Source organism: Topomyia yanbarensis, chromosome 2 (genome assembly GCF_030247195.1).
Source record: "Topomyia yanbarensis strain Yona2022 chromosome 2, ASM3024719v1, whole genome shotgun sequence".
NCBI classification, from domain to species: domain Eukaryota; kingdom Metazoa; phylum Arthropoda; class Insecta; order Diptera; family Culicidae; genus Topomyia; species Topomyia yanbarensis.
In genome coordinates this window covers 318,687,556-318,711,229 of record NC_080671.1, presented here as the reverse complement: position 1 = coordinate 318,711,229, position 23,674 = coordinate 318,687,556, and the positions used below count along the sequence as shown (strand labels likewise).

General features: G+C 36.7%; 1 protein-coding gene across 1 annotated transcript in view; it reads left to right on the top strand.

The window, feature by feature from the left end:
• Window positions 1-23,674, top strand: part of LOC131680551 (uncharacterized) — a 186,944-nt gene that overhangs the window by 98,160 nt on the left and 65,110 nt on the right. The window lies entirely within an intron of this gene.

Below are 23,674 nucleotides of genomic sequence, written 5' to 3'. Positions count from 1 at the left end.
GCGCTTGTTTGCCTAGAATAAATTGTATCTGAAAACTATTATGTCACGTGCTTTTGAACGATTTAGGGTTTTTGTGCTTTAACACGTTTAAAATACTTAACTTATATGCTATACAAATTTTCCGTTGACAAATTGTATCGTTAGGACTGATATCAGTTAGTGGAACTTCGCTTCGTAGTGGATGCTTAGCGTAGATATAGGATGAATGCCGGGCTAGTATGCATTATGATCCTATAGACACTAAAGATAATTTCTGGTTGGGAGTCGAACATACACCGACTGGACTATGAGACCTTGCAATGACAGACTTTACCTCTATATGCTACAGGTTCCTGCCATATTATTATATTGAAACTAGTAAAAGGAGCAGTGTAAAGCACGAAAACGTAAAATAAACCAATAGAAATCAAAGATAGGGTACTAAGGGGCCATACACTAATTACGTAAGGGCATATGGGGGGAGAGGGAGTTTCAAAATATCTTACAAATTCTTATCTGAGGGGAGGGAGTGTTTGTCCTTTCTTACGTAATATCATAAAACAAGTTTAAAAAATTAAATCCATAAGGAAAATATTCTTTTTAATAAGAAAAAGGGAACTATTTTCATTTGTACCATATAATCCTTGTATATCAAACAATATGAGTAATTTTTTGGCTCTTGGTTGTACATTGTTCTGTTCGGGAACTGGAGTCACAATATACCTTACAAGTTAAGTGTTGATACCCTTGGTGTTGTTAGACCGACTTTGTTCTTTTCAAACGTTCGATTCAAACCCACAAGGTATCTGGAAAATGTTCTAACATGCGATTGTCAAAGATCTGGAATGTCGAATATTTCCAGAGTGTGAAATGTATTTTAATTCAAGAATATTCGAAGATGGTTAACTCGGAGCAATCCATACGATAAGCGTCACAGCTGGAACTCAGAATAAATTCATGCCAGAAGAGGTTATATACTCTTTTAAATTCTACATCACAAGAAAATAGATTCAAAGGAAGTGGAAAATAGCAAAGCAGATCATGTGGACCAAATTGGAGTTACTGAATATCTGACAACAGTTATTCTTTCTACTGGGCGAGATTGACATGCAATTAAAATTCTGCAGATAATTACAGTTAAATTTTGTCATGAGTTTTATTGTAATAATTCTGTACATGTCGTTTTCGCTATCTTATTATTTGATGAATTAACAATAACAAGGACAATAATTACGATAATCATGATAAGATCTTATGTAGGGGGAGGGGAAGTTCACCAAAATTTTGCGAACTCTTATCTGGGGGGGAGGAAGAGGTTGAAAAGCTCTAAAAAAGCCTTACGTAACTAGCGTACGGCCCCTAACAAAATCGTATAGAATGTACAATACATCCTACTTAACCCTTAAAGAATATATATATATATATTATATATATATATATATATATATATATATATATATATATATATATATATATATATATATATATATATATATATATATATATATATATATATATATATATATATATATATATATATATATATATATATATATATATATATATATATATATATATATATATATGTATATGTATATATATATATATATATATATATATATATATATATATATATATATATATATATATATATATATATATATATATATATATATATATATATATATATATATATATATATATATATATATATATATATATATATATATATATATATATATTATTTCTTAACCCTTAAAGTATATTTTTTAGATTTTATGAAAATTGTCACATAGCTTCAATACGTTACTGTGATTTTCGCAATGTTGTTTTAAGGCAACATTGCGCATTTAAGGGTTAAACCACGTGTAACAGTTTTAAGAACGGGTAATTTCGCCAACCAAATATTTAAGAAAATTTGTTTGTTTAGCTTGTTTTACCTAGAACTGTGTTGTTTTAAACTGAATATGTCATGCAATAAACGTGTATTGTCGTTGAAATGGCAGTAAACGTATTTTTTCGGCCTAAGTGGCCGCTTAATATGGTCAGGTACTGAACAACCAACCGATCCCAAAGTAACAGATTTTTCTTAAGGTCACTTTTGACTGAAGGTACCCTGCCAAATCATACAAAGTTATTTAAAATATTTGAATCCATAAACCGCGGGTACACGTATTTCCGAATGAATTAGTGCTATTACTTAATAAAATACAACATTATATTGAAGAATTGAAGGCCATACGATTACAGAGGAGTTATATCCAAGGCGGACCCCTTTAGTGCTTCTCATATTTAGTGCTTCACATATTTTGAATTTAGTGCTTCTCATATTTCAAAATGGTTTCACCGACACAGTTCCATTTCATGCTGTTCATAAACACTGCTGAGCCACCTTTCGTAATAACAAAATAAATAAGTTCTTCCAGCTTGTGTATCTTATCTTACGCGTGTGGGATGGGCGTCCACAATTCCTTTTTTTCTCAATATAAACATCAAAATCCTTTTATTCAATTTTTTGTTTAGATAGTTTCAGTATGGGTTGGACTAATCCACTAAGCCTTTTTTATTCGTTTATTTGACACGGCTCATAGCGGTAGCTTAACGGAGCCGTGGATCTTTTATATGTTTACAAATGTAAAAAATAAAAATATAAACAAATATTATAATATTGGAGCTCGTGCGCGCAACTTTTTATTGTGAGCGGAGACCTTCTTTCGCGGGGTCTGCTGGCATACTGCATCTGAGGGGCCATTTAATTCTTTTTTGTTTTTCACGTCCAGGTCGAAGCCGGTTTGGTGTCCGCGATCAGTTGATTTTTTGGTGCTGGATGCTTCTTTTGTGGTTGTCATTATGGTCTGAGCAACTGCTGCCACAAATTTGGCCACCGTTTGTGGTTCAGGCATTGGTATTGAAAACTCTGTTTTAGGTTGGTTTGCCGTAGATGAGTTGGCAATCGGTTGAGATGCGTCTTCCTCTGCATCTTCCGCGCAAGGTTGTCCATGATGTGCTGTCTGATTACAATACTTGCATGTAGGAGTTTGCCCCTCATGGGTGCATAGCGTAGTTTGTTTAATTGTAGTTCCGTGAGTTTTGAGTTTTATAGTCAAATAAGAGGGTACGGGCCTTCCGCATCCTCACTACAAAAACGCCGTTAGGAGTACCCGGGAAGAAGTTACTCCAAGTATCAGGTATAACGGATTCTTCTTCTCCGTACTGCGACATACATTTTGCAATTTGCTCAGGAGGGGTACTAGGTGATAAGTCATATAGCTTTACGTCTATATAATCATTTTCAATATAAACGGGAATCTTAATTCCAACGTTGTCACTTTCAACCACGTGTTTTAAATTGTTCCGCAAAACGAAACGCTCAGCTTGTGCTAACGTGTTGAATGATATTAACACTGCACTGCGAAGATGATGATACTGAAGGTACAACACTTCCGTAAGTCTGAGTTGCATTTTTACCTTCAAAAGATATTCAACTTCACAAAAACTCTGGCGCGTTGAACAAAATTTCAAGTCAACGACCGCGGCGTTGGGTCGGAGTAGAGCTTTTTCGTCAATTTTACTCATGGTAACAAGAATAATCCGATGCTTCCTTTGTTCTCGAGACAATGTACACTAGATCGAGAGGCCTCTTGTTCACTTGGCTCGATTGTACGTCTGACAGCAGCAGAGGTAGAAAGTAGACTCACACTAAGCCTTGTCATAACTACAGTAGTTGCGGCAGGCGATCCAAATATGATGTGTTGTACCCCAAAACGCAAATCATTTTTGAGGAAGGAATATAATTAGTAGATCAATCATCATGTAAACAAAAGCTCATGTTATAAAGAAGGAAAGACATCAATTAATAATAAAATTGTTATGTTACTGTTTAAAATTTTTATAGTAAAATTCAAGTTCATGGTAGAGTTAAATTTGAAATAAGTATAACAAAGTAAAAGTATAAAATAAATATATCTGTTGTTACGACTGTGGTTGTTTCAGGGGAATTTATTCGGCTGTTCAGTCATGTAAATTTTAGCGAACACTAATTTTGGTAATGTCCAAACGTTTCGACCGTTGGTTCCGGTCTTCTTCAGTGGATATTCTCGATAATGTTCTTGTTACTCGCTTTTTAAAGGCGATCTATTGTCATTATAACTGCCTTCCAATGATTTGGCGTTAAAAATTGGTTGCGCTGTTTCATTTGATACTCGGGAAAAAAATATCATCAATATAGCCGAATAAATTTCCCCCTATATCAATTGATGTGATGTAATCTTCGAGGTTACTGTTTTGAAATGCATTCGTGGCTTGAAACAGTTTCTCATCTTTTTAAGTTTGTTTCGTATCCTTTTTTGATGTGGTTGATTGTTGAAGCATTCTTAAAATTTCGGCTTCGGTCATTTTCTGTTCTTTCTGTAATTCCAAAATAGGCGCGTAAATACTTCCAGCGATTAATGCCTTCCAATATTGTATCCAGTCGACGTTTTATCTTTATCGACGTTTTGTCCTTTCGACCTTTTGTCCTCTCATCCTTTTGTCTTTTGACTTTTTATCCATTCGTCATTTTGGCTTTCAACATTTGGCCCTAAACCTACAAACCTGCAATAAGACATCAGAGACACTTATGTCAATGTTTGATGTGCCTTTTAGGTTATTGTCGAGTACTGAAAGTATAGACATCGCCAAAAAGGTTGTAGTTCTCGACAAATCAGTGGAGCTAGTGCAAGAAGGCGAAAGTCACTGAAATGTTTATATAATATTATTCTTAATCTTCGTTATGAATTCAACAAAACAGTTATTGCAGCTTTGAAGCCGTTTTATAGCAGGACTGTCAAAATGGCCGCAACTAAAGTGTTCTTTATTTAGCTATACCAACACCCGACTGGAATGGGAACCCGATGGGCACTGACTTAAGTATTGTTCGACGAAGTACTTTTATAGTTGCGATTCTTACTTTGATCTTTGTATCTATCCTGATTTATGGTTACAAATGAGAATATTTTATAAACTAACTCATAGGGACCATTCATAAATTACGTAACGCATTTAGAGGGGGGAGGGGGTACGACAAGTTGTGACAAGTTGTGACATAGGGGGGAGGGGGTGTTAACTAGATCGTTACGTAACATGTTTTCTTCGAAGAAAAAATTTTTTTTCTTGGAATTTGTTACGTAACAGGGGAGGGGGGGATGGAGAAATTTGTGACAATTTGTTACATAGGGGGAGGGGGGAGTCAATTTTGGGCAATTTTTGCGTTACGTAATTTATGAATGGTCCCATAAACAATCCTCTATGGTGCAATACATGAAATAATTCCATACTTTTTCATTTATCTGTTCATTTGATCAATTTTGAAGGCTAAATCTGCGAGCTAATATCCAATAATCAAAACTTTTCAAAAGTTATCAAGGTCAGTTGTTTGCTGTGGCTTCACAGTTCACAAATGCATGTAACCCGACGCTTACCGTTTACCGCTAGCATGAGTAAGTTCGTGGAATCCAGGATCTTATTCTGATATCTAGAGGAATCAATAAATTCTGTCGTAGCAATGAGTTAGATCAAACAAGTCTTTCCCTCCAGTTAGTGCAAATGTTGGGCGATGACATTATGTATTGCCTTCTGTGTCACTTGAGTACCACATCAACTGAAAGACGCTAAAAATGAGACCTGAATTGTATCAAATGACGTGATGGACATTGGTCATGTGCACCACTGCTACCACTACGAAACAAATGTGCCGAACAATAGACTTATTTCTTATTTATGCTATCAGCAGAGGCGGCGAAACACTTTACGCCCGAGTGGGTCCAAAGCATAGGGTGAGGGGTCCATTAGTAAGGATTTTTTCCCTTTTCGCAATGCACACGCTTACATTACATTCACATTAAATCACGTTCGTTTATTCAAATGGAATTGTGGTACATCGATGTTTTCAAATGTGTGTAGTGCGAGATACATGCGTTGCACATCTAAATTTTTTTGAAATGGTTCAAAATTTCGAGTGGGTAATTACCCACTCGGTTATTTTCGAGTGGGTAGTACTACCCATACTACCCACGCTTTCCGCCGGCCCTGGCTATCAGTGGACAGTACAATTCATCACCCGCGCTCACTTTATAGCGGCTAGAACAGTGGTCTTCAACCGGGGGTGAATTCACCCCCACGGATAAATTAGACTATTGTACGCGTGAATTGTGCAGGGTAAATATTCTCGTTAGATTTTTGTCTTGTTATGTTGTTTCAGTGTATCAATAATTAAGATGTTGGCTGAGAGTGTTCAGTAATAGGTTTCTTATTGAAAAAACTATGTTCTTTATGTATTTTTTTTCTAATATACAAAATTGAAAATTGGAAATCATTTTGTCGTTTTTGACAGTGTAAAGGGTGTACGGAATCAAATTGTATCACAAGAAAAGGTTCGTTTAAATTCACTTATTGAACCAATCGTTTTCAAACTTCCAGGAAATAAAATAAACATGTTTGGTTCTCCCGTTGTGGTTTTATTTAATTTAATAGCCTTATCCAAATGTACTTGCGTTTTTCTTCACACTGTTCATAAGGTATTCAACAACGTTTGAGCTAACTTGATTTTGTGTGGAAAACTATTTTTTCCTCATTCCTGCTTCCGGTTTCATTTCTTCCGGATGCTTCTTTAGTTTCTCCTTTATGATGGCAAATATTTCTGAAATGGCAGCGGAATGGCGGGGGATTAGGTACCTTAGGGCACGAAATGGATCTCTTTAACCTTGTACCACTCCAGAACATCTTTCGAGTAATGGAACGCAGCTAAATCTGGTCAGAAAAGCGTAGGGCCATCATGAGAACTCAGAAGTTGAAATGGACGCTTTTGAAGGGATTTCTCAAGCACATGTGCTAATTGGCCGATCCGGATGTCAACGGGGTGCTATGCTTTTCACACCAGCAAATTGCCTGCCACATCATGTAATTGTTGTCGAACTTTAATATCTTTTGCTTTCTAACTTCTTCAGGAACCTCAAGCTTATGACGAGCAGTAGCTGTCGGATATCTGCTTCCACATACGCCTTTCCATCCATGACGTACGACACTTTACATGTCCTTTACGTTTTTTTGCATCCTACACAAAAGTTTGCGATGCAGTTTTTTCGTCACGTCTCTATCTAAACCATTCGGATTATTTTTGTAAGCTTCGAATATTCGCTTGTGATTCTTCACACTATGCGGGCATCTATTCTTTCCATCCAATCGACGGTCAAACGTTCGTTGTACAATTTCAAAATCAGATTAGATCTTTTCCAGTTTCTTGCTAATAGCACGGTGATAGAGATCTAGGTACTCCATTTTCGTAACAAAATACAAAATATCTAATGGCAAAAAGGTATAGCAATTTGAAAGTGATGCAGTTTGATTCCGTATACCCTTTAATGGGTTTAAGCAAATTTCAGAAAATTGTACATGATGGTCTTAGTCCTTAACTGCGTCGTCTATTGCTTTTTTAGGTTATCTAGTCCAGTCTGTCCTCGTTGTTGATGTTTTATAGGTTTTCATGTTTTGCTGGTTTGTTGGACTTACAGGTCACGATCGTGTGGTATTTACTTCATCGGTGAAGGTACTGGCTGTTGATTTGGAGGTAGCAAGTGCAGCACAGTGGTTGGAAACATTGTTGGTAGGTTTTATTGTTTTAGTATACGCTGCCGCCTGAACAACGCTATGTTTGATTCTGATAAAGGCTGTGTATTGCATTTGATTGCAGGTGATGTTGTTCCATTCGTAGATTTGTACCGTTGTGTTTCTTCTTGTTGCAGAACTGGCGCGTAGGCGGTTGTCCTTCATATGTACACGCCGTTTGAGGATTGATAACGCCTTCTATTTTAAAGCGAAAGGCAGATAACACGCAATTCGTATAGTCACCCACATTCTCACAATACGAACGTCACTGGAAATGCCTTGGAAAAAAATTCAATCTCTTCCAATTTTGTCATCGTCCATATAAACGGGGATCTTGATTCTAATATTGTTATGCTTAATGAGGTTTCATGTAGTTCTTGTAATACAGTTTATCGACATGACAAATTGGGTCAAATGTTATCAATACAGCATTATGTAGGTGGTGGAATTATATGACGATAACTTCAGTAAGACTAAGCTGCATTTGCACGTTCAATAAATGTTCCACTTTGTTCGATGATGGTTATCGACGTTTTTCGGCGATATAAAAACACATACGTATTGCCAGATCGTCCGGACGTTTCGAGCTACTCCTGGCTTTCACTCATCTTCTGCGGACACTAAAACATATATTAGTCGATAGCAATTTTTCACAACCTAAAATCTAACATACAATCTTCAATCCTCGTTACACTAGCACTGTCTTTGTTTTAATTTCTACTGTCACTTTTAGATCTCAATTTTTGGATACTAGAGTTGTATGCCGTTTTAAATGTAATAGAGTCAGTTTGTTTGTTAACTACATTTTCTTCTCCTTTAATTTTAATGGAAAAAGTTTCAGCTGTTAATCTAGAGTTGCTGTGTGTCATCTTATCTAAAATTTTTGTCTTGTCGAAATTAAAAACATGTCCATTTTCTACACTGTGTTGAGTCAAGCCAATGTATGTATTGTTATTGTGATTCCTGAATTCAAAAAAATTCAAACATTTGCGCTCTTACCACCCAAGGCTGTCACAACAAAAAAGTTATTTCCTTAAAGCATGCTTCAATATGATAATTTATGCCTAACGTCCATTATGCCAATCGTCCATTATGGCTAACGTCCATTATGCCTAACGTATATTATGCTTAACGTCCGTTATGCCAAACGTCTTTATGCCAAACGTCCATTATGCCTAACATACGTATGCCAAACGTCCGTATGCCTAACGTATTTATGCCCCATTACACCTATTGTTGCCTTGTCTTAACTGTATCCAAAAAGCAGACATTACATATAGCAGAAAGTTACGTGCGATATGAAAATTACATGACCATAGCGTCATTAGAAAAATCGGAAACCAACCGTACTTGGGACTAGAATCGGCAACCGACAACCATCTGTTCGATGAGTATGTCTCTTTACTAACTGAGCTGGTTGAAATATGGCATACGTTATCTTCACCTAAACAATCTTACTATCAAAGTTCACCGAGTTACGGCTAATAATTTTACAGTTTGAAACATGAGGCCAATCGAGGAAGTACAATGTGATGTTGTTAACGTAAACTGTAAAATTAATATTGTTAGTGTGATGCTACTGATGCAAGGAAATAACATAGGGAAATTATCCTCGGAAAAATTCTATTTTTCATTCAATTTAGCAAATTTGTAACTTGAATTTTTTAAATACTTTTCTGAGTTTGAAGGTATTCAAAGTACGGAGCACAACTTTCATTTCAGCTCTGTATTGCCTTCCCTAATCGCGAACTCTGAATGTGTGGAATTTAACTATGCGAATGCGTTTTTCCATATGCCACCAACATCATAAATGTAAACCTTTGTTTTCTTTGGATTGTATCTCCCACACCGCGGTACCAGCGATTTGAATCTTAATTAACTCCCTCCAAAATACAAAAAAAAGATCGAGCGCCAACTCCTGGAAATGGTACCACAACGATAATCCTCATCTGGTATCTCTACACCGTACCGTCTCTTCCCACTCTTTCGAGTTTAATTAGTCTACTATATACGGTCTTAATTGTTTTAACGGTATTACGAAAGCTGTGCAATCATATTTCTGTTCAAGTGGCAAGAACCTCCTTCCTTCCGTCCAACATACAGCGGCAAGTGGTTTCATTTCGCCGATTCGCGCTCTCGATATTATTTAGGTACTGACTGCTGCACTATTTACAGAGAACCAGGAATAATCAGAATAATCCTTTTAAACGGAGATAGCCTTACCCCACTTACGCCGTGAAATATGTGTGCCAGTCTTCGGGACGACGACACATAGAGAGCATTTCGTGAGCACAGTCATAATCAAAACATAACGGTTTAAAAGCAGTTCGATGTTCTCCACAGGAACGACGACGAAACTGTAACACCATATCGTTCTATTCATTTGCCATAGTTGTTTCCCGTTTACCAGCACTAATACAAGATACACAGTCCGGGAGAGGAAAAACCCGACTGAGAGCCCAGTCGTTCACCCGTGATGCATGCTGGATTGCACTTACCAATACTAGCGTTCCGGTTGGAATATTTTTCCTAGCCTCTGTGTGAGTGGAGAACGGAAAAGCTAGGATGGTTTTCCCCCTTCATCACCCTGCGCTATACACATGTAGCTGAATTAAGAGGGTATTTAGAGTAAATGATATGTTTAAACGTTTCCTTCCGTGAGTCCCATACCCGAGTTACGAGCTGGTGGAAAATGTGAATGGAACTATAACGGAAGGGAAAGGTTTCCTTTATCTGGTTAAATCTTTTGTTATCCCCAATTACCCTTGGTGTTGGCGATGAGTGGGTTGCGATGGCACAAGGGGGAAATTGGTGTTGCGCGCTCCGAGGATAATCATTTCAAAACAAATCCTTTGCGAACAGCAGGAGGCATCGCCTCGCCTCCCCCGCCTAGTCGGAGGAAAACGACCGGAACGAGGACGGGCGGTGCTTATCGTAAGAGCAAATTGAGATCATTACAATGTTTGCATGTTTTGATCGGGGACACGCGTTGGTGCCACGGTTGAATATAAAGTTGTTTACAGGCGACATTTGGAACGAATCGTAGTATGTGGATGGGAGTAGTTTCGCATACGATATTCGTTCAACAATTTCATAAAATGTCTGGAATGAGTGCAGTTGAATATATATGCAAACAATAAAATCTACGTTTGGAAATGGATTCTATCCCTTCGGTGATAAATTGGTTGAAATAGTTTATTGTTTAACAAAAACCAAACATCTGGACCAATCCAGATTTGTTTATAAGTTTCATGATGAAAGTGGTACATCAGGTGGCTTGAAGTGCACTATAGCGATTGGGAGTTAGGTTAGTTGCCGGTAGCGTCTTCATCCATGTTATCGGCACTGTGTTTGTCTAAATGCTCGTCTTCGTCGACTATACCACTTTTTCATCTTACAAGTTACGATTACGGATGCATTCATTCTCATTTAGTGTGTGTTGGCCAGCTATTCCCGATCCACATACTCCACGCATAAGTGGCAAGCATAAAATGATGGCTTGTTATAGATTTAAACCATTTCACATTTGGAACATTCCATACAGAGAAGTTGCAAAATAATCCAAAAGTAAAAGTCTAAAATCACACAAACAAAGCAATGCATGAAGAGAGATGGAAAATAGGTGTCTTCTACAAAGATGTAGAACAGGCATTTTGCAGTAATTCTTCCGAACATCTCGATATTTTATCTCTCTTCTATGAAAAGATATTGTTGGTGCCCTCTATTTTCATTTACAGTGATAATAATACAATGCATACAGTCCCATCTAGCGTCGTAGATGCAGTTAGCGGGTTTTCTCCATGTAAATCATCGGAAAATCCCATACTTCGGGAACATTGGTCCGGTAGCAATAGTTGTCCGATTTTCTTCAATTTGGTGCAAGTAGTTCTGTTGGGACTAGAAATCGACTCAGGGGTGGGCCGATTGAGTATTCAAAAATTCATTGTTTTTCTGGGCAGCCTAGTGACCATATCAGGCGAGTAAAAATAAGGACAATCGAAAGGGGCCCTCGCCCGTAGAACTCGGTAGAAAGTGGGTGAAATTCACCCCAGGTTTTCGACAGTCATACAACATTACAGAGCTCTGCCAAAATGTCTTTGGTGAGAATTCGATCACCAAGAACTCGTTTGGATTTACTCTAAAGCTGTTCTTGTTACAGCACAATCAGCGAAGGTTTAAAGCTGTTGTAGAAATGCTCAATCCTCAATTAAGCAGATAAGTCGAAATATTTTAAGATCGTCTACGAAAGACTGGTAAGCACTAAACACTCATTGAATTCAATCAGAAACATTAACTGTTCCAAATAACTTCCGAACTTTAAGTTCGCACAATGCCATAACTGTAAATAGTAGTAGAACGCCAGATCAAGCCAAAGCAGAGCTGAACTGTTTCATCAAACCGCCTGCTCGACCACAAATTTTAGGGCAGTTGATTTTGTAGAAACCTCTTAACCAGTACCTCCAGAACCGGTTGTCGGATCAGAATTAAGTTGAATAGCAACCTATGCCTTTCATTTAAGAACAGAGGGAGGTAGGGTTTACCTACACAGTCGGATTTGCCCCACTTTACCTTAATCTTCCTAAAAGTGAGATATATTTAAGGGAATGTAGTCTAGGTTGGGATGGGTTTGTTTAGAGGCTGATATCTTGTTTCCATGACAATATTTTTTAGCTTGTGGTACACTATTTTGTAGATATATTATGTGGCTTAATGTCTGCGAATGGAAGATGTTTACTTGCAATTTCAAATAAGACTTAGGATCAATTTTCTACATGACGGCAAAATGGTCAAAAAAAGTGTCGTATAGGTTGGGACACTTCAAACAATTTAAATAATTAAAGGCAATTCAAACTTTAATGCATTATATTTATTTTTTGGTTAATATTTATTTTTTAATTGGTATTTTAGAATAAGAATAAGTAACTGAAAGACTTATTTACTTCCATTTGACAAAGTAAATCTGACTCACAGTTTTTGCATGTAAAACTTGTACGCAATCTTGTACGCATGCGTAATTGTATGGTGTTCCAACATATACGACACGCTTGTCCCAACCAATTTTCCGAAGAAAAAAAAATCCAATGAAGCAAACGCAAAACCCTGATCGGTAATAACATTTTCGTTACTTCTTCACACTTTAAAATTATTTACGTTGAAATTTCGATGAAAAAGATTTAATTTAAGATGGCGCAAAAATCAGCACAACAAAAGATTTTTCGCTCGTTTTTTGACACTACTTAGTGCAGCTGTGACAATGATGAACTATAACCTCAACTTGGTATAAAAAGTGAGTTACGGGCGAGTCTAGTATGTGCTAAAAATAACAGATGGCAACACTGCATAGGAACGAAAATATCGAGTTGTTCCAATCTATACAGCGTCCCAACTTATCCGACAATCCCTTACCAACTTTCTTGCAAGTGCATATATTAAAATATTTTGGGCAAAGTTGAAGAACAAACTTTTGCCAACAACTTTGCTGAATACACATAGTCTTTATCTTTAATATCTTCAACATTATTTTGGTTGTTGGTGGATCCCTTTAAAATCAATACATTAATATAACATTCTGACAAGATCGGTGTGGTTTTTTTTTTGGTTGTTCTCACGTATTAGCAAAATAATTTGCCGATTTTTGAAAAATAAAGTGTTTAAAATGGCGATTGGTTGTTAACGTGGAAACGGCTAAGTATACGTCAATAGTGTTTTCCGATTGTTCATCAAAAAATTAAATTTCTTGTTTAATCCATCTATAAGTGAGATTGCTCAACTATTTTTTTTTGCAAAAGAAAGGCTGACGTCTTTGAAAAAGTTGTGAAGATCGCTTTCACGAATATCTTTGATAAATACATGAAGTCTTTTCTTTTAAATGCTTAAGAAGTTATGGCTCGTTATATTTGGATAGCCCTCAATTTTTGTAAACAAATCTTAAATTATCATTCCTACGGGTTTCCTATATTTTACGAAGTTATTTTAATCGTCGCAATACACAATTTTTATTAAGACATAAGTTGTGTTGTCTCGAGTATTTTCGAAGATATTAGAGATTTTTTTTAAAAAACGTGTTTAATCCACCTAACAGTGTGATGAGACATTTCTTATAACTCCTATCACTCTTCGGATATTATATCGTTTGAGAGCATTTAGAACTTGATGCTTCGCGATGTTTTTGATAACACATACTACATGGGATAGTGGCAGGACTCAGAGAATCGCTCAAATCAGCATAGGACAACATCAGTGCTAGAAATCTCAAACCAAATCAATGGGAAAGCGAAAAAATGGCCCATAAAATAGACATACCAACGAATTATTGTTAATGCTCTGTTAATAAAATATCTATATTGTGGTGGGAAAACTGAATTTTCCTAAAGGGGTTATATATTGTACTGAAACAAAAAAAAACGATTTTTTTTTGAATCGATTTGAAGTTTATATTTTACTCAAATTTCCAACGCGACTGAGAACTAAGAAATCAACGCTTTTTCTTGAAAAGGGCGACACTAGCAGTGATACCATTCAAAGAAAATCAACAGTGTATATTTCCAGACTTGGTTTTATTTCCTATTTAAGAACTATTGTATTTTTTTGCATCCTAGATTGCATTATTCAGTGATCGAAACCCAAAACTTCATAAAGTATTTGAAATTATTAAATTAAAATTTGTTTTTGCTATTGAAATTGACAAAATGATAGTATCGCCCCTTTGGCGATTGTTTGCTTTTTCGGTCCCATCTATCAGCATTGAAGTATCGCCCTTACGTTTTTTTATAATAACTACCGTTTTACACCACCGATTTCGTCCGGGTTTTTTCAATAGAGATCATTGTTACTATTTACAGCTGGTATCAGTTTGATAATCCTAAAAATACGAAAATAACAGTTTCGCCTCTAAACTGCTAGCAAAAAAAGTATCGCCCTGTTTGTTTGCATGGAGCGTGGAGGGCGAAACTTTAAATAAACAAACAAAAATACAGTTTCGCCTGTTATACTTTTTGCTGTAGTTTAAGAAAGCAGTATAGTAGAATCCAAATTTTTAGGTTAATTTGTTGCGTTTCAAAGCCCTCATTCGCATGTAAGAAAAAAGCCCTATGTTTACATTTGTAAGTATCGCCCTTTTCACAAAAAAGCGTTGAAATGAAATCGCAGCTCCTGAAATCACGCTATCTCTGAAGTACATGCGTGCATAGTTTCAAATTTTACTTCGACATCGACTTTTTCTAAAGGTGACTTCCCAGTAGTATTCTTGATTTGAATTATTTTCGCTAATCCTAATGCAAAAGAACAAATAAAAACCTCACGAAAAAGAACCGTTTGGGAAAATCATCATCATTACTGGAATTTTCATTTTCACGAAACTTTTCGATAACCTTCCGTCACTTGCGTTAATGCACTGGGTGCACAGTAGGGTGACAGGAAAAAAAATGACCCCTATCGGCCCACCTCTGCGTCGATTCCTAGTCCCACCAGGAGTACTTGCACCAAATTTGAAGCAAATCGGACAAGTCTAACTACCGGCCAACGGGCCTGAAGTTTGTATGGGAATTTTCAATAATTTACATGGAGAAAACCCACCAGCACGCATTTTCGCCGCTAGGTGGCACTGTATGCATCGTATTATCACTGTAAGTGAAAATAAGAAGGATAATTGAATTGTCTACAACTTAGTCGAAGAATGCAAGTAAATTTGACTTTGTTAAAAGAAGTTATTAAACTTTTAACGAAGTGATGTCTGAGTCAATTTTGCATGGGGCCTAATAGTGCATGGTTGTGTATCAGTACTCGATTTACACGAACTAAACATTTTTGTGAAATAATCGTTAGGTTTAGCTCAATGGTATGTTCAGAAGAATTATAGTAAATAATACGAGTCATGCTTTGATTAGAAAATTTTAGTTCCACCTGTTACCGCATAGAGGGCGCCAACACTAACTTTTCAACGGAGAGAGATAGAAATTTGGTGTCTTCTACAAAATTATAGAACAGGCATTTTTCAGTATTTCTTCTGAACATCTTGATACTCTATCTCTCTTCTATGAAAAGTTAGTAGTGGCGCCCTCTATGCGGTCACAGGTGGAACTAAAATTTTCTAACCAAAACATAACTCGTATTATTTACTATAATTCTTGTAAACATACTATTCGGCTAAATCTAACCATTATTTCACAAAAATATATAGTTCGCGGGACTCGAGTACTGATACACAACCATGCACTGCTAGGCCCCATGCAAAACTGACTCAGACATCACTTCGTTAAAAGTTTAATAACTTCTTTTAACATAGCCGGATTTACTAGCAGTCTTCGACTAAGTTGTAGATAATTAAAATATCTTTCTTATTTTTACTTACAGTGATAATACGATGTATACAGTGTCCCCTAGCGGCGAAAATACGAGCTAGTGAGTTTTCTTCATGTAAATTGTTGAAAAATCCAATATAAACTTCAGGCCCGTTGGTCCAGTAGTTAGACTTGTCCGATTTGCTTCAAATTTGGTACAAGTACTCCTGGTGGGACTAGGAATCGACTCAGGGGTGGACCGATTGAGTTTTCAAAAATTCATCATTTTTCTGGGCAGTCTAGTGCACAGTGCTCTAAAAATCTAGCGAAATCGTCTTAGGGCACCAGTGGGTCTGTAAAGAATACTAAAAATTAATTTCTATTCCATAATTTTCAGTTCAGCAATTCGAGAGATCGTGCTCACCGCAAGCCATGAAAAATAGACTACGTTGTGAAGCGATGGTCACTATTTATTAAAAAATCACGGTTGAATAAAAAATAAAACTATTAAAAAAATTCAAATAGTTTATGATTTTCACAAACTTATTAGGAAAAATTGTTTAATAAGCTTTCGTTATATTGTGTAGGAAAAAAGCTGAAAATTTGATAATAAATCTGAGGATATGATTGATTACAGAACTCTGGAATTTTCTATTGGAATGTTTTCAGGCAGGAATTTGATATTGATGCTATTAGACAACTGTGAAATCAAGACCAATAGATCAGTTACATATCAGGACCCCATTCCGACAATTTATCAAAAGTCCTCATGATGTTTACAACAACAGGTTATCAATCTACGGATCAGATAATTGTTATTGTAATATTGAATTAAATCAGTCAGCATCAATAAATTTTCAACTCCAATCCAATATTTTTTTTGGTGTGGTGGTGGGGGGGGGGGCTGTATGGTGTTAAACCCCAAAACCTTCTCTTGGCTATGCCGTTGCTTGGAGTTATTTATTTCGCTTTTCATTTTCCGAAAGGTTTCAGATCGATCCGATGGTCATAAGTTAGAAAAATTGCAGTCAGAAGGTTCGCACAAATGAACATTTTTGCACTGATAAGTTATCAAGTTCCTTCCAGACAACTTGGAAATGTTCGGTGATTATTTCTAGCGGTTGTAGATAGAAAAATGAAATACAAAATTCGATTTATCGAAATAATGTTTGGCTTATTTCAATGTATTATTACTATATTGAACAATAAATAGGCGACGAAGAGTAATCCACAAACAACAAGCCATAACTTTTAAAGTATTCAAAATAGATATTTGAAGTCTTCAGTAAAGTTATTCGCAAAAGTAAGAGCTACAAATTTGCTGAAGACATCATTGCGATATAATCACTTCCAAGAAAATTTGTGAAAATATCTCACTCATAGGGGGATTAATTAGCAAAAGCACAATACCAAAAGAAAGGGCATATTACCTCCATTAAATTCTCCGAAGATATAATTGACCTAAAATAAGCCATTTTGGCGTTAATAATAGATTACATGTTTTTGGTCATATTTCTGGCAATGGGAAATGATAAAAATCTTTCGTCCGCATTTAATGTTAAATATCTCTTTTGATAACAGTCCTATTTCAACAATCTATAGCTTGTTCGAAAGGTATTTGTTAAAGCTGTCTAAAAACATATAAATTGGTAATCTGAATTGTCCATTCCGGCAGATAATTTAAAAAAACTGCAAAAAACGCCATTTTTACGCATTCAAACATTCATATCTTAAAAACTAAACATCAGAATCAAAAACAAATTAATAGCGTTCATACTGTTTTTTAGTTCTTTCATTTAAAATTGGTTTGGATAAGATCGGTTCAGCCATTGCTGAGAAACACGAATGAGAATTTGTCCGTTACATACACACACACAGACATTGTCCCAAATCGTCGAGCTGAGTCAATTAGTATATAAGACTCGGCCCTCCGGGCCTCGGAAAAAATCTTGAAAGCTTCAGCGAATTCTATACATTTCTTTTATAAGAAATGTAAAACAATAGGTTTTTCAAACTCTATTGAATTTTGCTATATCGATTTTGTTGAAATATGGGTGAAGCGAATTGATTAAAACAAACATTATAATGTATCATTACAACAACATTCTGTAATTTTTTTATCCAAAAATATCGATAAGCGACTCGGTGACAAAGTTTTTTGTAAAACTTGATTACATGAAAATTATAATGTACTAAAGTTTTGATCAATTCTCTTCACCCAAATTTGTAATAAAATCTCATAAAAAGCGTTTTTTTCACGCTGAAACCCTTACATTATATTTGTACATTTCTGAAGATTTCATCTTGTTTTTCATACTTTGAAAAAAAAATGCAGCATATATCTCACTTTGAGGTCGATTAATCACTATAACTATATTATCAAAATTAATCCTAGAAGACATCATTGCTGTACGCTTACCGTTTTCGCGTGAATATTTTTTGGAACGGTTTTGGCGAAAAAAACAGTACGGTAATCGTCGTGCGAAATATCTAACAACGCTGTTTTGGATGATGTAAAACTTGTCAACAATAACAATTTTCCCAAGTACAACCGATTACTTTTCATTATCCTATTCCAACAGAAACAAATATAACAAACTTCCCGGCTTCATCCCGACCAGAACAGCCCATGAAAGTGCCATCCTTCATTAAACCGTATAAAAGCGACATAAATCCAGCATCGACGCACTGTTTGCTGTACCGACCGGGACGGTTACCCATCTTCCTTTATCAGCAGAAAACAAGCCCAGTTATTGGATATTGATTCAATTTTCTTGTGGAGCGTCTTTTTATTGCTTTGCCGCATCGATTACCTCCCGATCGCACAGCCTGGGGGAAATGATTATGATTGCTTCGGTCATAATTTCTTCGTTTTTCCCTTTTCATTGGTTGCTTGTGTCCCGGAACAAAATGGTGGTATAGAATCGGACTGCGGGTCGGGACGATTCTGCAAAAGATTAAATTTGCTACTGCCTCTAAGCGGAAGATATTTTTATTGATTCGATCAAAATCGTATTTTAGGTTACAGCAATTTACGGAGCTGACAAACTGTTATCATTTTGTTGGACTCCTGGAAGATATTGCTAATAAAGAATCGTTGGCTTCGATAAACTAGGCTAGGAAGTTGGGTCGTGGTACAAGTCAAATTTTATTAGATTTCATTTTTTACTACGAATAAAATGAATATTGTTTTTGATTGCCACTTTATCTCATCGAGATTCTAAAACTGATTCACCGCTGACGTGGTGTCCACGATTAATGCAGTCTAACAAGTCCGAAAAAATACGTTTTGAAACTAATTCCGTTTTTCAATATTAAAAACCGGGGCAGTGGATAACCCTGGCATCGCATTTTCGATCAGAAATAGGAATGACACACTTCCAGTTGCCTGTTATTCTGCTCGAAAATGCAACATCAGTGCATTCCACTGTACCAAATATTTTTCAATGAAAAATTGCATAAATATCAAAGGAATTTACAATCTCTATAGCACCACTTCAAAATGAGCCCTCAAAATCCGTATGGCAAAGGATTAAACAACTCATTACAACTATCTATTCACTGATGCGGTGATGGGTTTTCGTCGACCAAAACGCTCACCTGAATTGCACCGTAAAAGTCTTCGGTCACGGTCGCGACGGTATCCACTTAACCCATTATAACCCAGGGGTTTCAAAAAGTGAGCCAAATGCAGTGATATCTTCAATTCCACCAAAAAATGTATCAAAGATTATGGGAAAAATAAAATCATCGCTTAAAATGGTTTTGAGAATGAAAATATCTCGTGCAAAAAAATTCGCACGCTTAAATAAAAACAACAAATTTTAAGTTGTTTGACATATTTCTTCGGATTTTCTGATAGACAATACTTCTTTTACACCTGTAGGAACGTTTTGTCACATAATGGAATTATTAGCACGAATTCCAACAATAAAATTCAATTAAATGTATTGCTTACTTTTCAGCCGCCATTTGCCCCAACTATACACGGTTCAAAAATGTAAACAAAATTATAAAAAATGGCAGTTGTCTTGTTTCACAATGAAATATGAGGTGCAATAATCCCATTAGTGCAATAATAAAGCAGTTAGATGCCAAAATTCTGCAGTAAATACGCGTTAAACGATGGAGAGTTCTGCGTATGAAATTTCATACGCTAGGATATAATGGGTTAAATTTTTGTCCAACGTTTATGAGCTTTTATTGCAGTCACGTTTAGTGCAATCAACAGATCTGATACCAGATACTCGCAGTAATCTGCCGGACAGGTTTCCTTAAAACACCCCATCAATAATGCCATTCGATTGAGATACGATGTGCTGTAAATTGGTGACTGGCGACTGCCAGGGTTATGGCAAGCTGGAATCATCATGTCAGAACCTAATCATCGTCAGCGAGTTGTAAAACAGAAATCTCAATCCACCGTAATAATTAGTCAACTGTTTGTGGGTATGGCTGGAAAAGATTTCCAGTCATGGCTATAGCTAGGGCCTCGTTAGAAATTCCGATTCATCTCCTAGCCAGGCTCAGAAACTGAATGATCGACAAAAATGTTTTGATAAAAAATGAATGTATATTAAGTGGTTTAATTATATTGTGACCATCAGTTAGTCAACCTAGTACACTTTTGATTGTCTTTAAAAGATCGTTTCAGTCAGGCATTTGAATTACGTTTTATTGTTCTCACCCGAGCAACACTACGATCAAATCAAAATTTGCATTTTAATTACACCAAAACACAATTCGACAGATCTATCGGGTAATAACTTTGCTATAAAAATATGTAACCAATTCGTCACGCCCATTTACCAACCGTGGCAATCGCGCATAGTTGTCATGAAATCCCTTCAAGCCACCAAGCTTGATAGCCTGTTTTCTGGCATTAGCCAAAATATGTGTCTGCGTGGCTTCTAATGGGATTTTGATTGAATCTATTAAAAGCATTTTCTCAACAGCACCGTAATCGCTTGACAACACTGAAACGAATCGCGATTATAAATCGGTTGAAGAATTAACTACGTCCTTCTCCCTCCGGTTTTCGAACGCTGTAAAGCCGGAGAAGCTATGGGGTTACCACAGCCTGTGACTAACAGAGTGAGCAGGAATGTCACTTTTTACCAGGGGTTGATGCCGAGATTCGGAATGGTACCATTTGCGCTCGCGTTCATCGAATGCTTTGCGGAATTACCTCTCGGTCGGCGGGGTATTACGACAGTATTTAGCAAATTTGTTGCTGTCATATGTTCGAAAACTATTGCCGATGGGATGACGGAAGAGATTACGGCGACACATTTGAGGAGGATTGAGGTTAGGTGAACCAGCCGAATGGCATCTTTCACGTCGCATCTGTGGTTGGGGCGGACGGACAAGGATTGATTTACAAATCCCGCATGCGGTAATTAGCATTACAATGCTTTGTATGGCATTGTTTGCTGCTATTATGCCGCTAATTTGAAAGTAACTTGGGCGGAAGGACATCACGGCGCTAGACTGAATGATAAGTTTTAGATGGAGGGACATTGTGTCATAATGAACGCAGATTGCAGTTTGATTATGGATATTTTATCGAGCCGTTAGAGTATCTAATTAGGTGAGTATTTTTTGATAAATCGGTACAAAGACCAAACTTCGATTTAGGTAAAGAATTTTTTCGGGATGTTTTTATTCGGAATTCCACTACTGCGTCCATTTAATCTATTCCAAGTGTGACATGACATTGTATCGTAATAGCTTGCTTCGAACCGGTTCTTGTACTTAAAGATCAAGGGTGCAGTCCAACACAGGGCCCGAAGGGTGCAAACCCCAACCCTCCACTCCCCGAAACCAAATTAAAACCATTTTTTGGGAAGCCGAATGCAAATGGAAACTCGATTATTTGACACGGCTTGTTGTGTTAGTTTAATTGCGCCGTGGGATATTTACAATACATAAACACAAACAGAATAATTGATGTACGTTGCATTTCATGCACGCAATTTGTTATTTCGTGTAACGATTATTTTTCTCGGAGGGGATCCGTTTTAGAGTAATTAATTCCTGGTTGAATTTCTAAGAGCAATGTAGAATATTTACTTATTTCTGGATTTGATAATAAAACAGGCTACGTTTTCATTCAATGCGTTTTATTAACAGGAGAGCTGTAAAACTCCTACTAGAAAATTTATGATGAATTTATTGTTTGTGACCTATTTCAGGAAGACATTATTGCTCGGTTCTTGGTACCATATCGTTGAATTTATCGCGCTTATTCTTCTTTGCTTCATTTTCTACGTAGGCAACTTGTGTCATAGCTGAAGAAAGCTTACTAGTGAAAGAAGAACGAACGATTTGTGAAGCGATTTTTTCCATGCTTGCTCTCAGTTTTCCATCCATATTTTCTTAAAATGCTTTACCCCCCCCCCCCCTTGCGCACAGGCCTGTTATGTAGGTTCAGTCTAGAAGCTTGTTCATAGTTAATAGTTTTCTCACATCACATGTTTCGAGTTCGCATCGTCAATGCTCTCGTATGCGTGGTGTGGCTTTCGCTTAGTGACAGGGTTGCTACATTCATTATTTTCATGAAGGAAATTTCAAGTTTATAGATTATTAATTTAAGGAATATTTGTTTTTAATGTTATTATACACTGGTAAAGTTACGGTCGTCAAACTGTGAGATAACATAGTCTTCACTAAAGGGATTGGAATGGTAAGGAGACGCCGTGTTCCGTTTGGAGTTTCAATGCGGCTAAAGAAGCTTATCACAAGTCTCCTATCTCATGCCTCCACGCGAGTCTAAGTCTATTGATGACATTTGGTCCTTAGACCGGCACCGACTGGGTGCTATCAGCCTTCTGCCGATAGTAACAGAATAAGAGGGTGCGAACAGATCTAATCAAGGAAACACTACCGTAAAAAGGAATATCTGATCGGAAATCAGCCGCAACAAGACTTTAATCTGACTAGTATCGATGATCGCGGGTCAATACATACTGAAAATTCGCCGCGTTTGTTTTTATGAATCTAATTTCAAGTTAACAATTCTTTGTATTTCTCTTCAATGGTCGTTATTATCGCTCGTATACGTGTATTTTACAAATCATTCGATACGTAAAATAGGGAATACTTACCTTGATTTATAACTTCTCGCGCTATCATAACTCTTTGTCTGTATAACGTGTTATCACTCGGTAGTTTTCTACCAAATAAATATACCGTAGAGAAGAAGTAGCGAATTCTGTGCAAATACTGTTACAATTGATAGTGATCCGGTCCATTACGCAGACAAGCTTAGCTTTTCTAGGCAATACTCCCACGGTCGGCTATGTGGAGTTCAAATTGCTTTTGTTTAGGAAACATAGAATACTCTCAGTAGCCGGCTGCCCAGAGTTTAAAAAGAACCAAAAACTAAACAAGATTTTTTCTACGTCGAGTGATCTTGTACTCGAAGACTAACTAAACAACTACATAATAAAATATTCTTTATAGGTGGCATCGCTTGCTTGGAGCGAATCCTAGAACTTATACCCTTCCAAACCACCAACTCCGCGACACCTATGGAAGAGTCTGATGAATCGTCCTTCCGTTAAGTAGGTGAAGCATCAACACTTCCCGTCTACCTTATCCTTTGTCCTTTCCTGTGAACGATGGAGATGGGGGCGGCCGGCAATGATGGCGATCATGTGTTGAGGTGTTAATATGGGTCGGATTGGTATGAATTCCTACTTACCACTTCTTAAGCAACTCTTATTAGATACATGATGAAGTCAGTGTGCAATCCGCCAATATCATCGTTACAA